This window comes from Lissotriton helveticus, chromosome 2_1 (assembly GCF_964261635.1).
Source record: "Lissotriton helveticus chromosome 2_1, aLisHel1.1, whole genome shotgun sequence".
Taxonomy (NCBI): Eukaryota; Metazoa; Chordata; class Amphibia; order Caudata; family Salamandridae; genus Lissotriton; species Lissotriton helveticus.
The window spans coordinates 310237064-310254491 of record NC_136059.1 but is presented as its reverse complement, the minus strand read 5'-3'; positions in this window follow the sequence as shown (position 1 = coordinate 310254491).

Genomic DNA, 17428 nt, shown 5'->3' with positions numbered 1-17428 from the left:
AATGAGTGAACTAAGGCAGCAACTAATTTTAATACCTGTCTCACCCAGGTCGCAATCTGGATGTAAAGAAACTGTTTAAAGGTGAAAGCAGAAAAAACTGAGATAATCCTGTTTGGGAAGAACACTCCATCCTGGAACAACACATGATGGCAGGCTGATCTCTGCTCATTACCCTCTCCTGTGCAGAAGGTAAAAAAACTTAGGAATCCTTTTCAATGAGCAATGAAACTTCTCAGGCCTGATGAATTGCATCACATCTTCCTGTTTCTATTTAATTAATATACACAAAAGGTCTTCCTAATTATTCCCAGGCAATTACAAAACATGGTGCTGGTAGCATTGATCCTGTCAAGGATAGATTATTGTAATGCCCTGTATTCATGGATAAACTAAAGGCTTCAGTCGAAATTACAATCCCTGCAGAACTCTGCGGCTCGGCTACTTCTGAAGCTGTCTAAATTCCATTTTGTTTTCAAAAAGATCCAAGATCTACACTGGATGCCAGTTGTGGACAGAGTGAAATTTATGGTGCTCTGTATGGTCCATTAAGCCTTGCATGGCTAGGGTCCTTTTTATGTTCAAAATCTGTTTACATGGTACTCTCCATGGAGAGATCTAAGATCTGCTACGGTGCACAGACATAATATCGACTCCAAAATATCGTTTGGACAGAATATCGAGTTTGAAATATCGTTTGGACAAAATATCGACAGGACAGAATATAGACAGCCAAAATATCGTTTTTAAGGTAAGTGAAGTAATATCGACTGTAAATAATACAGAAAGTGAAAATATCCAAGTATATAATCTAGATAGTAAAAAATATCGTTTTTTTAAATAATATTTAATTATTTATAGTGTTTTTTCATGTTATAATATGTGTGAAAAGTGTCATTTTATGTTATAATTATTTTTAATTAATGTTTTTTTTTAATTATTGTGTAATTTTATTCTGTAGCGGGTTGTGGGTTTATAGGGGAATAGGGTGGGAAGTAATTTAATTATAATTAATTAAATATGTACATTTATTAATTGGTAGTAATATTTAATTAATTGGTAATTAAATAATATTTGTTAATTATTTAAACTTTAATTGGTAATTAATTTAATTTAATTGATTAATTGCTAATTATGTAAATTTAAATAATTTATTTCCTGTAGCGGGTTGTGGGTTTATAGGGGAATAGGGTGGGAAGTAATTTAATTATAATTAATTAAATATGTAAATTTAATAATTGGTAGTAATATTTAATTAATTGTTAATTAAAAAATATTTGTTAATTAATTAAAATGTAATTGGTAATTAATTTAATTTAATTGATTAATTGCTAATTATGTTAAATTAAATTATTTATTTCCTGTAGCGGGTTGTGGGTTTATAGGGGAATAGAGTGGGAAGTAATTTAATAATAATTAATGAAAATGTTTGTAATTTTTGGGTAAAGGGGTATTTTTAGGGTTCAGGGTCAGTTTTTAGTTTTTGGGTAAAGGGGTATTTTTAGGGTTCAGGGTCAGTTTTTGGTTTTTGGGTAAAGGGGTATTTTTAGGGTTCAGGGTCAGTTTTTAGTTTTTGGGTAAAGGGGTATTTTTAGGGTTCAGGGTCAGTTTTTAGTTTTTGGGTAAAGGGGTATTTTTATGGTTCAGGGTCAGTTTTTAGTTTTTGGGTAAAGTGGTATTTTTAGTGTTCAGGGTCAGTTTTTAGTTTTTGGGTAAAGGGGTATTTTTAGGGTTCAGGGTTAGTTTTTGTTTTTTGGGTAAAGGGGTATTTTTAGGGTTCAGGGTCAGTTTTTAGTTTTTGGGTAAAGGGGTATTTTTAGGGTTCAGGGTCAGTTTTGGGTTTTTGGGTAAAGGTTTTTTTTTAGGGTTCAGGGTCAGTTTTGGGTTTTTGGGTAAAGGTTTTTTTTAGGGTTCAGGGTCAGTTTTGGGTTTTTGGGGTACAGGGGTACAGTGTAAAAATAAAGTAAAATTAAATTTACATTAAATTAATTTAATGAAATTAAATTAAATTAAATTATATTAAATTAATTTTTACTATTTTGTATTTGTACGTTAATAATATTGGCTATTATTTAATTAAATTTTGTTACTATATATATATGTTTTAAGAAATATGAATAAAAAAATATTTTTTTTTTATTTTCATTAATTATTTAATTATTAAAAGTTATTTTAAGTATTGTTAAGTATATTTTAGTAATTAATTTTTTATATTAATGTAATTAAACATTGTTTTTATTAAAGTCGATATTTTTTACAACTATATTTTTGTAAACGATATTTAAAACTCGATATTTTTGTACTTACCTGTTTGTACATAGAAAGTCGATATTTTGACAGTCTATATTTTGTCAACGATATTCTTGAAGGTCGATATTTTGTCACTCGATATTATTTCAGTGATCCATCTGCTACAGCTAAATGTTGCTCATCCCAAAAATAAAAAGGCCACATAGGGTGGCAGGAGATTCTACTATCTGGCGAGCAAACTTTGGAAGTCACTGCACCTGCCTCTAAGATCCCAATCCAGCAATCCTCTCTTGTGAAAATCAATAAAGACATGTTTTTTTGTTGCCTCTACTAAATACATTTTTATCTTTTGGGCGGTTGTTTTTTGAGGTTCCACCAGCGCCAAGATGCTTTGGTACTCATGCGCTTTATAAAATGTCTACTTTCTTAAAGAGGAATTTGCTTTTCTTCATCCTTCATTCCGCATGGAATAAGGAATATGATAAATTCAGATAAACTAGCTTTGTGGACCACAGCATCAGGAATAAGATCCATGTCCTCAGCCACTTTGGAACTTTCTGGTAGACTAGGACATGTTGATGGCTTGGAGTGTCTAGTGATTTTGCAAACGTTGGCATGTTATGTGTTATGTTAAGGTTTTTTTAGAGCGCACAGCTGCCCCAGCTAAGGGGCGTCCCGGCGCTGACTGTATAATTGTACCGGAAATGGCGAGACTGAGAGGAAAGAAGCCTTAGATCAGAGGGAAAAGAAATGTCTTAATGGCTTTCCGAAATGGGAGTAGTTCATCAATACTACGAATGAATACAGGCAAGGAGTTCCACAGTTTGGCCGCAAGCAGTCGGAAGGAACGACCTCCTATACGACAAAGTCTGAATTTGGGAATATTTACCAAATGTTGGCCCAAGGAGCGCAAGTTACGCTGAGGAGTATACGGAGTTAAAAGAGGGCGGAGTAGCTCCGGGCTGGTACCATTCAAAATTTTGAACACCAAACAGAGAGTCTTAAACTGGATTCTAGCTTGAATCGGCAGCCAGTGTAAAGCCCTAATAGTGGCTCTGGCAGAACATCTACGTGGAAGTCCCACAAGTTCTGAACTCGCTGGAGACGTACAATCTCAGCTTTATTTGCGCCCAAAAGTAGTGCGCTAGCGTAATCCAAGCGCGATAGAATTGTAGCCTGGATGATAAGCTGCCGGACAGGCGCACTAAAGAACTTCAAAATAGGGCGAAGGCCCCTCAGCAGGCCCACACATGTCGCTGCCACCTTCTTCGTGTGGCACTGAAAATTGAGATCTGCATCCAGCCACACTCCTAAGTTCTTGACCACTGGCTTGGCTGCAGGCATAATGCCTAAGGAAGTTGGCCACCAGTGTTCGTTCCAAAGGGAGGTGTTTTTCCCTACCAGCATCACCTCGGTTTTAGTGGCATTCAGTTGAAGGCAGTTCTCAGCCATCCATTGGGCAACTGCAGTCATCCCATCTCTAAACCTAGTGGCAGAGGCAGAGGGACCCTCAGCCAAGGTGACAATCAGCTGGGTATCGTCAGCATACGAAACTAACGTTAGGCCCCACTCTCTTGCCTCAGCCGCGAGAGGTTGGACATAGAGATTGAACAACGTCGAGCTCAACGCAGAGCCCTGCGGAACCCCTTGGCAGATGGAATGGGCTTGTGATAGAAAAGGCGGTGCTAAGACCCGGAACGATCTGTCCGTCAAGAAAGCGCGGAACCATTCCAGGGCCTGGCCCATGATCCCAATTGCCTCCAGACTGTACAACAAGATGTCATGAGACACCGTATCAAAGGCAGCGCTAAGATCTAATAATATAAGCGCTGCACTCTGACCGGCGTCGAGAGTGGTTCTTAAGTACTCAGTGGAGGCCAACAAGGCAGATTCGGTGCTATGACCTGATCTGAAGCCGTTTTGAGACGGGTCCAGAATGTTGTTAAGGGTCATATGTCGAGACAGCATCTCATTCACATGAACCTCTGCTAATTTAGCAACCCATGGAAGCAAGGAGATCGGCCTAAAACTCTCAGGCAGAGAGGGATCAAGTGTGGGCTTTTTAATGATGGGAGAGACCTGAGCCTGTTTCCAGGCCAACGGTACTATGGCTGTGGTAAAAGATAAATTAAGTATCTGCGCTAGAGGTTTCTGAACAAGATCCATAGAATCCAGAAACTGTGCCGGCCTCATAGGATCAGATGGAGACCCCGATTTGACCTTTCTACAGAGTCTCACCAGTTCATCGCAAGAGATCTCAGGTATCGTGGTCAAAGTAGAAATCCCCTCTCTGACCGTGATAGAACCTGGAGCAGAGGAACGCTGGGGAAAAGTAGCATAGATTTTCTGCACTTTGTTCAGAAAGAAATGAGCAAGCTCCTCGCATTGCTGCGGGAGTAGGGATATACGTTTGCAGCTTTGTTTGATATTGGGCCTACAGCTGACACAGCTTGTTTTCCAGCTGCTACTTCATTGGTACAGTCTTGAAAAAGCACCATGGCAGTATCGTGTGTGCTGGATGTTCAATACAAAGAAGAACTGTCTTCAAAATCAAAATTATCAAGAGCAGCAATTGAAATCCTTTCCTGGTAAAGTGATTTGGAAGAGGTGTTCTGTAGGATTCAAAAGATTTTAGAGCATGAGCTTCTAACAAGTTCCTGCTTCGTACTATGTCTATGTCTTTATAACTTGTTGATACACCAATCCTATTCATTGACGTGATTAGCTCTGTACTTGTGCACTTTATAGTTTGCGTAGGCAGTCATCATGTTTAGCGGAGTTTTCTTTTTGCCGTGATGTAATTCATTTAACATGATTTGGAAAAGACAGTACATTTGCACATCATAAGCCTGTCAATTCAAGGGATTGTCTTTCACTTTTTCGCTTATATCTTCAAAGCCATCATCGATGTTATCAGCTTCGAACACAAAAACTTTAGTTTGTAACAGTTTTGCTTTGCTGATATTACACAATGATGTAAACAATGTTAAGACAACTTCAGGCATTCTTGTTGACTCTTATGATTTGCGGAGCTCTGGGGCATCACAAAATTTATCATGTAGTCCATAATCTAAATCTTTCAGTCGGTTTCATGAAATGGTTCTTGCTGATTTTACTGCATCCTGTGTTCTTATTTTGGCAGGAAGAACTTCAGGAGTCAGATCAGCTAAAAAGACCATAAGTGGCTCATTCTTTTTGCTAGGCTGACAAAACGAATTCTGTTATTGTACATTCTCACCAGAAAAATCTTAATTTCATTATTATTGATCAATACAGTTTCATCAATGTTGACCATTATTTCTCTGAGATTACCGAGTGTGAACCTGTATCCAGCACTCACAAATGGCTTTATAACTTAATTTACTTTTTCAAACAGTGCAAACTTAACTGAAGGCTGGAGGTAACGTAGCTGATGGGAGTTCATTGTACATTCATATTTTTGAATGTATGCGAGCATGCAGTTCGGGTAGGCATACATATCCGCTGCAAATACATTCACCTCTCTGTTTAGATCAGCTACCTGGCTGAAAACTTAATCTTGGAAGAAACTAGCTGTAGAAAAAAACAGGTTTGCCTTCAAGACTCAAATATTCTGTAGTTTATTCTTTCATCAATCACGTTATCCCTTTTTCTTGCTAAACCACAGATAACACATTGAAGATCCTCTGCTTTCTGATCAGTTGTTAGAGGTGGACAAGGGGTAAACATCGATCTTCTAAGTAGATGGGCATTAGGTTTGGTTTTTGCAGCTTTCCCAGAAGACTTGGTTTCTTGCTGTGATTCACTGGTTTCTGCTACTTTTTGACAATTTATTCCAGGCTTTTTTTCATTGTATATAACTAGTAGCACTTGTTGTTACAATGATAAAATATGTGATCCTCTTCACCCATCAGTTTTAATCTTTTGGGAACGTCGTCCTACCATATTTCTACAGCATCTCAAACTCTCTACTGTCCAGCTGCAGTTGATGTTAGCTTTTCTTTTGGATTAGTTTGGCATATTACACATTTATTTCTGTTAAAGTACTCCTCAGATTTTGTAGTTAGCAACACTTTATCAGGAGGTAAAGATCATCTGCTACCACCTGCTTCGCTTATGTTTACGAACTTGAATCAATGGAAAGCCTGAAACAGAAACAATATTAAATTACATTACCATTATGATGGCTAAAACACATCATTATGAAACGTGGCTGCAAGTGTTGCTCTGAGGAGTTATTTTCTGTCTCTCTAAGACTACTTGACCAACAAAACCTATGTTTTTGCAAAGAAAAAGTATATAGGTCTCATGGTTCCTAATAAATTACATCATCACTTCAACATATTCGCCATTTTTAAAAATGTACTCCAGAAAAATTCTGCCCGGATTAGCAATGTCTAGCCAAGCTAAATTACTTCTCTAATGGTTCAAAAACACAAATCAATAAATGAAAATCTCTGGACAGCAATTTTTTTGCAGAGGTATATCAAGGGTATATCAAGGGGTCAGGACTATTATTAATGCAGGGACTGTATTTTTCTGCCCATTAAATAGAATTATTTTAGGGTCTTTTTCTGATTTGATTTGATTTGATTTGTGGTTTTGTAAAGCGCTCGTATGCCTGCGGGCGTCTTGGCGCTGTAGAGAAGACACGTCGTCCTAATTGGTGAAATTAGTTTATCGGGACTTGAATAGCCATGTTTTTACCCCTTTTCTAAATGACATTAAGGAGGTACTGATTTTGATTGCGAGAGGGAGTTGATTCTAGTCTTTGGCGGCATGTAGCAGGAAGCTTCTGCCTCCCCACCTCGTTAGTTTAAACCTAGGAACTTGTAACAATTTTGCCTGACTGGACCGTAGGTCTCTTGTGGGAACGTATGGCTTGAGGTGTGTTCTAAGGAACAGAGATCCCGATCCTTGGAGCGCTTTGTATGTTAGACACAGTGATTTGAATTGATTCTGAGATTGAAGTAGCCCAAAACAGGCCCTATGATGGTTTGTTTCTGAGGTTTGAAGGTGAGGTTCTGAGAACAAAAAATAAGATATCATCAACATATATCCAACAATAGTATCTAGGATGTCTTTAAACACATCATTGGTAAAGTATTGGATATTGAAAGGAAAATGGCAGAATCCAAATTGCATTACCAGGTATTAGTAATGGCAATACTTGGTATTAAAGGCTGTTTTCCACTTAACCACCTCCAAGCTCTCACCAAATTGTAGGCTCCCCTAAAATGTAATTTGTAAAAGACTGTGGCTGTTTTTACTTGGTCCAGTAATACAGAAGTGAAGGGTGAGGAGGCCTATTGTGAATAGTAATTGCACTCAAATCTCTACAATTAATGCAGGATATATAGTTGCTATTTGGGTTTGAGGGGAAACAAATAAGTGCCCCTGCCCAAGACACAGATTGATTAATGACCATTTGGCTAAGCTCTCTTTCATGTCCTTCTTCAGCACTAATTCTTCCTTGGGAGTTAATGGATAGATTTGAGATGCAAGATCTGAGTTCCAGGCTGGAAGTTTATGGCACAATCATATTCACTATGAGGTGGCAAGGTAGCTGCTCCCTTCTGTGCATTTTCAGTCTCTTCTTGCAAACCAAATGAGGACATTGTTCAGTCTGTGTTATACACTATAGCCAACACCTTTGTTTACAGTTGACAGAACTCATGACAATATACCCATCTTGCCAGCTTATATTGGGTTATAAAGTTAAAGAGGTGGTGCCTAACACAATTTGAAATATAGGAGATAAGATAACGTCAAAGGTGATGGGTTGAATTAGTCTGTTTTCCACTGTCAGCAGCAGGGCATCCTTTTCCCACTATAATGCCCTGAAGAAAAGGTGCTGTCTATTCACAGTATTGTTTCTGCTAAAGTTTTCTGGGTTGAGTTAATTCAAGGTTTGTTGCTGAAATCTATTATATAACAGTCAGAAGCCCCATAATCAATTATTGCTGCTGTTTGTATTGGTCCTTCCACTGCAGTAAAGCTGACCTCAGGTGGAAATGTCTTCTTTTAATGGCAAGCACTTTTTAACATGGAAACCTTGTCCCGAGTTTGCTCTTCAGAGACAAGATGTCAGTTTCCTGAAGCAATGGCCAATTTCGTATACAATGCCTTCCCTGACCAGAGTACAAACACAGTCTCTTCCTTTTTTATCACTCTTGTTCCTCTCCTCTCAAACTTCTACCAGTAGACCCAACCTTGATAGGTTCCTTACTCATATATCCAAGTTTGAGTTTTCAGGAGGAGTTGGCAGGAACCATGTTCATGTAGGACTTTTCTCCTCTGCTCTGTGATCACACTGTTGGGTCTCGATCTATAATATTTAATAAATTAGAGTTTCACAATCCATAGGGTGATTTGTAACGAGAGACAAAGTGTCTTTCAATTCCTCTCTGTGACCTTTATATAAGGCTGCTATTGCAGCTGCCTTGTTGATTCAATGGAGTTCTGCCTTTAGTTGTTGAAAGTGAGTTATAAGAAACAATTTTACTGTTTACTAGTTTTAGATTTAACAATTCCAAATGAGCATTCTGTACTATCTCTCAAAGGTTAAATACCTTAGCAAAATGTCTGGAAATTAGATAGAAGATGACTATTTTTATTGATTGGAGTTGTGGCCCATGTGAGGGCTTCTTTTGGTAAATAGAAGAGAATAAAAGCCATTTTGGTCATGTCCACCTGAAATGTCTGTGATCTCTTTAGAAAATGCAGTTTTCACTAAGCAGTAATCCTAAATTGTTGCCGATTCATGACATACTTATCAGGTTGGGCAAATCCCGTAGCTGAATTGGGATTCCAGTCCTGGTTTCAACAATGCCACTACTATCTTCATTGTTAATGGCATCTTTTGATACTACTGAAGTACTTGGACCAGCAGTATTGGAGCTTTTCTGTCATTTGCTTAAATCAGTGTTTAACAAGAAGGTACACTCGTGCAAACCTACCTGAGAGGATTACCATCTGAGTCCAGTGTCTCCTTGCAAACAATCACCATCCAATGCTAGTTCACTAGTCTCCACCACATAAGAGCTGTGGGCTGAGAAGGCAACAATGTCCAGCATACAGGTTCTTGAGATGGCAAAATGGGGATGGGGAGGAGAAAAGAAACTCACCGGAGTATGAGGGCTCGTCTCAATATAATTTGTGTATACATGTCTCTATCACTTGCCCTCCCTCAGAGGAACTTCATTCTGTAATGTTAGCTTGACTAACACAACAAAAGCATTACATTAAGCAGAGGGACTGGTATGAGTGCATTGATTCCCATTCCAATATATCTCACATGGTGCTCTGTAAGCAGCAGCAGAACCCAGGAAGAACCTGGAAACCTTCCTCGAGCTCAGGAAAACCAGAAGACACTGAGAAGTGGCAGTGACTTTGCATTGAGGTCAGAGGATTACGGCCCAAGGGTGTAGCTGAAACATTCTAGGAAATATGAAGTCAATGAGGAGGGAAACACAAAGGGAAACAGGAGAAACAATACAAGGTTTCAGGGAAAGTCGCGTACGGGGAGCAAAGTGTGTGTGTATGGATACTATACAACTAGGTAGTTGTACGGCAACTTGTTCCATGCTACCTGACTCCTAATATTTTCTTGAATACAGTCCTTGCATGGAAATGATTGGCTGTCTGTGTGTGTTTTACCCGGAAGTCCTGGCTCCTGTGTCTCAATTCCAGCCACCACTGACCAGTGCTCCACAGTTTACAAACTTCTGATCTTCCTCTCCATTTCTGTGTACTGGTTGCACTTTTATACAATTTGATTGATCCTTTAGTGTTAGTCCTATAAGTAATGACACTATTTTGGTCTGTTTGGATCATGGCGCCCACTGTGTTTAAGGTCTACAACTACATATCCCAAAGGACTTCGATATTGTAACTGAGGTGGACATGGCACATTCTCTAGGACTGAAACATAATCATGCTAACAAGCGGTAGTGTGAATGCAGTGTTCAATCAACTGACACATAGTCTATGTTGTGGCTCTGATAATACCTGGGCATAAGCCTATAGAGGAAGCCACAGAGTTGGTAGAGGGGATTGTTAGACCTGTCAACCTAAAGGTGGTCTTTCCCTAAAGTGTTTGCCTTCCACCCCCTATTTTTGCTGATCTCGGTTTTGCTAGCCTAAGGACTCTGCACACTTTACCACTGTTATCCACTGCTAAAGTGCATGTACGCACTCTTTAAAATATGATAGCATTGGCATATTTAGTTTACTTGTAACTCCCTAGTACAGTGGTACTCTAGGTACCCAGGGCCTGTAGATTAAATGCTACTTGTGAGCCTGCAGCGCTAGTTGTGCCACCCACTTAAGTAGCTCTTAAGACATGTCTCAGGTCTGCCATTGCAACCTGTGTGTGCAGTTCTAAACTGCCAGTTCAACCTGGCAAAATAAACCTTTTGCCAGGCTCAAACTTTCTTTTTTAATACATATGTCACCCCTAGGAAAGGCCCTGAACAGCACAGAGGGTAGGGTACAGTGTATATAAAATGTAGGGCATGTACTTTTACCTTTTACAAGTCCTGGTAGCGAATAAGTCTCAAATGTATTTTTCACTACTACAAAGCGTACCTCTTGCATAGAATAACATTGGAGTCACTTTATTACACTTAATGAGCTATAATTATTAAATGTTAACAGGTATTTAGTTCATGTTTGGTGTTTTGGAATTGTAAGGAAAATCCTCTATCATGGTAAAGTCAGATTTTAAATTACAATTTTGAAAATGCCACTTTTAGGATGCTTCTTTCCAGCTCAAGGATGCTAAAAAAAAAAACAATTGATTAAACCCAGATTTGTTCAGCATTCTGTCCATCATTTGTTCATTTTGCTTTTTCACCCTAAGTGGGGATGGTATTCCGAGATGTGAGTTCCATGCTCACTGTGCCACTCGATTCAGCTAGCCTGGCTGATTAGGGATGCTACCCTAAAACTGATCCCACAATGCTTGCTTCCGGTCAGGGAGGACCTGGTCTGGCAGTGCGAGCTGACATTTTTCCACGGGGAGCAGGGTCAACACTAATTCTCATATGGCTGTGTCCAAACAAGGTAGTGTGGTGAGCATAAACACAATGGATTTAACCCAGATCTGTGACTGGGTGTGTATGTTTAATTTATTCAGCATTCCATCCATCATCTGTTCTTTTTACTTTTAGAAAGTTTACATTTTTCTGCTTTAGCCTGTAGCCTGTCTCTGAGTCACATGACTGGGAGTAGTTGATAGTTTGGCTTTGTGTATTCCTCCTAGACTGCCACACACAAAAGAGAGTTTAGGTGTGCCTCGATGGGCCATCACTGGCAGGATGGGAGGATGGAGCTGAGCACAGCTCTAGTTATTCTTGAAGAGGCTGTGTCCTGCCTCCACACAAGGGCTGCATTTCCCCTGTGGTTATTCTGGACCTAGGGCCAGGAAGTAAGAAGCCTGTGAACTTCAAAGATAATTTCTAAGAGCTTCTCTCACCTACCAGAGGAAGGGCACCTGGTATAAATATTGGACCTCAGACGCCACCACTTCAGTACACTTCTGGACCTGTGGATACTATGCCAGGAAGACAGACTGCTGTGCTGCTGAAAAGACGTCCACTCTGCTGGACTACTGCTCTGATGGACTGATTCCCTGCTGTGCTGAACTGCTGCATGCGCCCTCTTTGTCTGGCTGAAAAGGACTGGACCTGCATCTGTTTGAAGCCATGGTCCAGAGCGACTCCAAGGGCTAGCTGCTGGGCTTCTAACTGAGCCTCAGGGACAGAAGGCTCCAACAACCTTGATCCCAGCACCTGGACTCTGCCATCTGTGAGTCTAACCAGCCAAGTGGTGTCACCCAAGTCCTGGAACCATGCAAGTGGGGCTAAGGTGATCTGCACGCCTATGTGGCTCCAACGCATCTCCTCTGCTGTACGGCGCAATCCCAAGCAGAACCGACACATTGCCACTTCTCTGTGGATTGGAACCGCCGCAAAGACCTGTATCTCCACTCTAGTTCCTCTGAACCACCACAGCATGACGCATCCTTGGTGCAGGCCCTCACATCTCTTGTTGACGGCATCCTTAATGATGACGATGGACTTGGCATCGTAGATTTGCAGCTCCTTGGAACCATTGCATCGCCTCAACTGCGCGACACCTCCTCAACACCAGACTTCACATAACAAGCCCTCATCAGCAGGATTCTTGACGATGACACAATACCTCACACTACAGACTCAATGCAACTTGGAGCCAATCCATTACCTCTGCTGCACAAAGCTTCTTTGATGCAGATCCTCGCAATGCTCCACAAACCAGGATTTAAAGTACTCTGTTTGGCGGACTAACTGGGTCCCTGTAGCAGGCCCTTGCTCCATCATGTCCGGCCTGCACTTGTGAGTTTGTCTCGGTCCAGGACAGATTTCCACAAATGGTGCTTTGCGCTTTTTGGCATTATTTTCACTGAAATCTTTAAACTTGCATATCTCTGGTTCTACTGATTGGATATTTGTCATTTTGTTCTTGTTTCATTTATTAAAGAATTACTCTATTTGTCTTATATGATATAGGATTCTTTTTGTGTTGTGTTTTCACTTTATTGCTGTTTGAAGTGTTCCACAATTACTTTACACGCTGTCCTAATTTAAACATGACTGTGCTGTATCAAGCTACTAGGGATATGAACACAGGTGAATTTCGGCTTTGTTTGTGCCTTACCCTGGCAAGGAGTGTGCTTGCTGCTTGTTAGTGTCGCAGGGTTTCTGTACTCACACAGAACTGTGCACAGAGGAGTGGAACCTCGGCAAATTAGGGTGTCCCAAAACTTACCTTAGCAACCAACTCACCCCTTACCGAGCTAGCTACAGTGTCTCATTGGACATATCAAACTTCCAATGTTTAGACAAACCAGAACATGAACTTACAGTACCTCAGGGTACGTGGGACTCATGAACACTCTTTCGTTATATTATCATTACAAACCAGAATATGGAGTAAAGAAGACACATGTGCATTTGAAATGTTTATTTACTAATGCCGTCTTCTCAGGCGCAGTATCTTAGATAATACAAGTATACTTATTATCAGTAGCAAAATTATCAGCATAGTTACTAAGACATAAAAAGCGAATGGTGACAGCATGTTAACATGCTGTAATGAATAAGAGTCAACAACACTTATATCTCACCCTCCCTAACACATATATTATATTATTAGCTAAGAAGGTCTCTTTGGGTTGTTTTAGGGCGGGCCCATACCTTAGTGTCCTAGCATGAAGGAATCACATCAGCATACACCAGCTCTCTCTGCATGTGCACCGCATCAAGTGTGTTAACAATTCTCGTGCAAAGCAATATCAATCCCGCCTCAAGCCCAAGTTGGCAAAGGCTGCACTTGTGTTATGACTATCAAGGCGTGGAGATCAGACCTCATAACAATACCATATCGTGTTGCTCCTGAAACTTCAGCACTCTCCGTGCAGACATGGTTTATTAAACAAAACTGATATCAGAGCAATAACATATTATTCTCACATACACCACGGCAAACCACTAGGTTGAAAGCTAACAATTAAGGGTCGTGTGCAGAAGTTGCAAGAAAGGAAAAATGGCGTTTAAATCTCAAATGTACCTATGCTAACTTAACACGATATAAGGATATATAGGAGCTATACAACACCCCCCCATGATCCGAGAACGGACTAAATAAGATAACAGAAGTGCCATCACATGAGAGCAGAATCCAACAATAAACGAGCATGAATAAAAATTCAATTATAAAAACTAATGCTAAAAAATAGCCCACAAGTATAATGTGGCTAAAGCCAATAGGCAAGCAAAAAAAATGTCTTGACCAAAAGTCAATAAAATCAAGGAAATGCTATCAATCAGCATGTCAATTTGAGGCAGTGTTTATGATAAGACTGTATATGAAAAGTAAGCTGCAACAGCCTCCAGGAGGAAGTCACTGTCCTCATCCGAAAACAGTTCAGCCATCCAATTTAAAAGATGAAAGGAACATACGTGATCTCCCAGCACCGGATCCTCTATAACCATCAGAGGACAGCTCGGTGGGTTTTCAAGAAAACTTCGTTCCAAGAAATTTTGCGCTGCCGACAACACATCCCAGGGACCCATTAGTCCATGTGCCACCGCCAAGGCCATAATCCTTTCGTCAGAACAAACCAACTCGTGAGCAATGATAGGACTCATCAGTTGATCAAAATCGACGTCAGAAGAAATCGGTCCGCAGAGACACAAATCAATGGCCCAAAGGAAATCACAGGTCAGGCAGCGAAATACAGGCTGGACACAGGTGAAATAGGAGAACCGAAAAGATAATCCAAACGCCGTGCTTAGAGTCGCCAACGGCAGTGTGCCATAATAATCAAGCATGTGGTTGCGAAACCGCGTCAGTAGCAGTTGAGCGTGGTCTTGCACAGGAAGGGCATCCATATTTAAAAAGGCAGAAAACCACCAAAGCGCCAGCCGCTAATGCAAGTAAAAATGGGAACCCTCCAAATAAGGATGAAAAAATAGAATGGAAGAAGGCAGGGATGACTCCAAAAATCTTCTCAAAGGAAGTCACGAGACCACCGCTAACAACCTTAAAAAAATGTGCTAGGCCCGTTGTGGAGGATGCGTTAAAGATAGAACGAACCATGGCTCCGAAATGCAAAGGCAAATCAGTATTTAAAAGAGCCTGAACCTCCGTACGGGTGTTAGCAATGTGAAGCACGAAAGTTTCACGGGCCGAGCTCAAGGCCACCTCTTTCTGGGACAATAGAGCTCTTATTCTAGCCATGCCGCTGAATTCTGCTCCCAAGGTCGGTATCTGTGGCCAAATGGAAGACTCCCTATGTTCACGTGTGGGAGGATAAAGAACATTTCTGCAGCAAATAACTCGCTCACTTACTGTTACTATGAAAGCTATACCTTTAATTAACCCACAACAGTTTTCATTATTGAGCATTAAATAACTACCATTCTCTAACAATTTAAACGTGGGGATGATAGCAGGAACTGGCGTGCCCTGTAAAACGCAAGCCATATTCGGTCGGTCCTTGTTACATGAACCGTGTAACTGTATGTGTCTGCACATTAAAGAATGATCTGGCGTCTCAGTACACTCATCCCCTGTTAGATAAACCTCTTGTTCATCCTTGAAACATCTGTATGTGTATGGGAGTGACCAGACCTCATGAAGAAAACCGCTACCTAAGGGTTCAAAACGACCTATTGGCATATATTTCATACAATTTGAAAACTTATATAAAGCAAAAGGCAGTGTTATTAAACCGTGGATAAGCCACGTAGCAGCAGTGGCTTCTGCCACAGAAAAAGGTAAAGATTCCAACCTTTCAATATGTAGCATAGAAAAGGAAGCATCACGCATTGAAAGCAAGCGTTGTTTGTCTGTCAAATTAAACGGTGCAAATAAAGAGGAAACGTTCATGTATCCCCAGGGAACTTTACCCATTTTCAGAGTCTGAAGTGTCCATGCAAACTGCATGATTGACCGTAATTGATTTTGACCATGGTATAATACTGACACTTCATCATGCACAATATCAACAACAGACGACACAATATTATCTAATGTGTAAATTCTAGAGGAAAGCACGTTAATGCTACTGTCAACAACTGCAAGCACTTTCTCAAGATTCGCCTGATCAATAGCCCTAAGGCGTGAAGCAGCCTCAATCTGTGACAGTTTCCAAATTTCATTGTAAACCCCATATAACCACCTTTTCGACCTGCCACTAGCTGGGCCTTTAATGAAATCATTCAAATCCACGTCTGCATTCAGTTTGGAAAGGTGATACTTAACCGCAGGTAAAGTTGAATGTTTCAGCCAAGCTTGACACAACTTGCCCACAGAGTAAGAGGTGACAGTATGACTCAAATCAAACCGGGGATCAGATCTAACAGTCCTAAAACCGTCAGTCATATTTAAAAATCTTTTTTGGCAAGAATCAGCACTACGGTGCCAAAGCAGCCAACCCTTAGGATTCATACTGGAAATGTTAAAGGAGGAATTAAGAAGCAGAGCCTGTATATCTTTAATGGACAATTGAGTAAAATTACTCCAATCCTCATATTCCTCCAACTCCGGGAAAGACGGGGTGTTTAACCTTTTAGATGTAGCCAATCCAAAGCATGTGGTCTGGGAAATGGTTTCATTTAAAAACAACATATGATTCGGGATGAGACATGCACGGTGCAAAGCCTCAGTGCCTCGTACCTGCCAGGCCCTTGAACCCCAAACGATTTAAGGTCTATTGTTTCCTTCCATAACTCATAGCCCCCAGTAACTAATTGATCTAGGAAGGCCTTCGAATACAACAATTTCGTATCGGTAAGTCTAACCTTGGACAGGGGCTGTTTGTGAAATTTAAAATAAAAGGACTCGGGATTGGACTGGTTAAAGTCAGTGAAATAAGTATACTTTTTAAGAAACGTTTCTGAACTCCCTTGTGTAGGTGCCGGGCAATGTTCCCACTGAGTAAAATTAACAGCATCCCTTCGGGAAGATGTTTTGTGTAAGAAGTGATTGCCATAATGTTGGTAACAGAACAATTCACCATAATTAGCAGATTCTAAATATAAATCCTCAGCATCAAAAGCAGCATAGTATTTCAAATCAGAAAACAAACTTTCCACAGCATTAACATCCCAATCATCAGACCGAATGTTTTGTTTCACCACATCCCCCATATTCACTCTAAGTACATTAGGAACATTAACGACTTCCGTTGGGCCATGAATTTGAAACCGAACTGCATCCCACGCGATTCCATTCAGAACAGGCCATGCTGTGATGTTAACCAAAGTCAAGTCTCTTTTTAATCTGTGTGTAGAATGTGAAGAGGAAAGTGGGGCCAAAGTTCCATTTAAATGAGTAATGCAAGTTCTCTCCTCGACATAGTGTCCATTCATAATTCGAAAAAAATAAAACACAAAACCAATTGACATAAAAAGGTAAACCGAAAAAAGGACCAGCCAAAGGTATGTCCAAGGAGGTATCAAAAAATGTTTTTTAAACAGGCTAGCATATACTGCAATTTGAGAGGGTTTTTTCGAGGCAAGGGAAGCAGAGTCAAATGAAAATCTGGATTCCGTGGCTAAACGAGCTTGCAGGTCAGGCATGGACAAATCAGTGGGGTATGTATAGTCTGTCTCATCAATGTTAGTTCCCGGTAAATTATTTAACAAAGGAC